Consider the following 1,037-nt stretch of genomic DNA (forward strand, 5'->3'; position numbering starts at 1 on the left):
GTGGGCCTAAGCTTTCAAGGTCCCTTTCAGCTCTAAATCTATCCAAAGGCAACCTGTTGTAGTGGACAGAGAGCTGACCTCAGGGCCAGGAAGACGTGATACATACTTGGACATGTGACTCTGGTCAAGTCACGTAATATCTTGATGATCTAGGTAACTTTCTAAGACTGTAAGTTGCAGAGAAGTTGCTGACCTGCAACACCTCACCAGAAAGTTTCCTATGCCAATGAAATCCCAGATTCAGGCTGTATTCCCGTCACTATACATTCATCTTTCTGTAACACTCTAAGGCTTAGCCAGCACTTTCTTCACAAAAACCCTGTGAGATGATTATTAACAATATTAACCTCATCTTACAGACAAGAAAACTGAGGCTAGGTAGAACAGAGGTAGTGATTCTCATTGCACATGCAACTATTCCAGGCTAGGGACTTGAGTTGGAGATGCAGGATCTTGTCTCTAGCTGCCCAGGGTCTTAACCAGGTTGCTGCCTGCCAAGTAAAGAATGTGTCTCCTCAACACGGATGCCACTGGCTTTTAACTATAATATAAGGATAATTAAGCTTTTCTGTGAGCACAGTTTGCTGCTGATGCAGCTGCCTGGAGCCTTGGCATTTATTGAGCGCAAAGTAATAATTTATTGTCTTTTTGTAAGCTCTAAAGCCATCTTCATTATCGGCCAAGATGGGAGCTGACACAAGGGCACTAGTGCCCCTGCCAATTGCCTCTTCGAGTGGAGGTGCCTGACAGAGCACCCTTCATGACCCAAAGCCCCTGGGAGGGAAAGGTGACTGACCATTTCCTTCTCTCACATTATTGGAGTATGAGATTTAGACCTGGAAGACGACCTGAGAAATCGAATCCAAGCTCCTCATTTTACAGAGGAGGAAACTAAGGCTCAGACAATTAAATGGCGTGCCTTACAGTTACACAGCTATTTGGTAGTAGAACCGCATTTATCTTTCTTCTATGAATTAGAAATCCCAGGTGTCTCTCTCTCTCTCTCTCTCTCTCTCTCTCTCTCTCTCTCTCTCTCT

This window comes from Petaurus breviceps, unplaced genomic scaffold (genome assembly GCF_028583685.1).
Source record: "Petaurus breviceps papuanus isolate PSGF00001 unplaced genomic scaffold, PetGlider_PUasm1.0 186, whole genome shotgun sequence".
In the NCBI taxonomy this organism is placed as follows: Eukaryota; Metazoa; Chordata; class Mammalia; order Diprotodontia; family Petauridae; genus Petaurus; species Petaurus breviceps.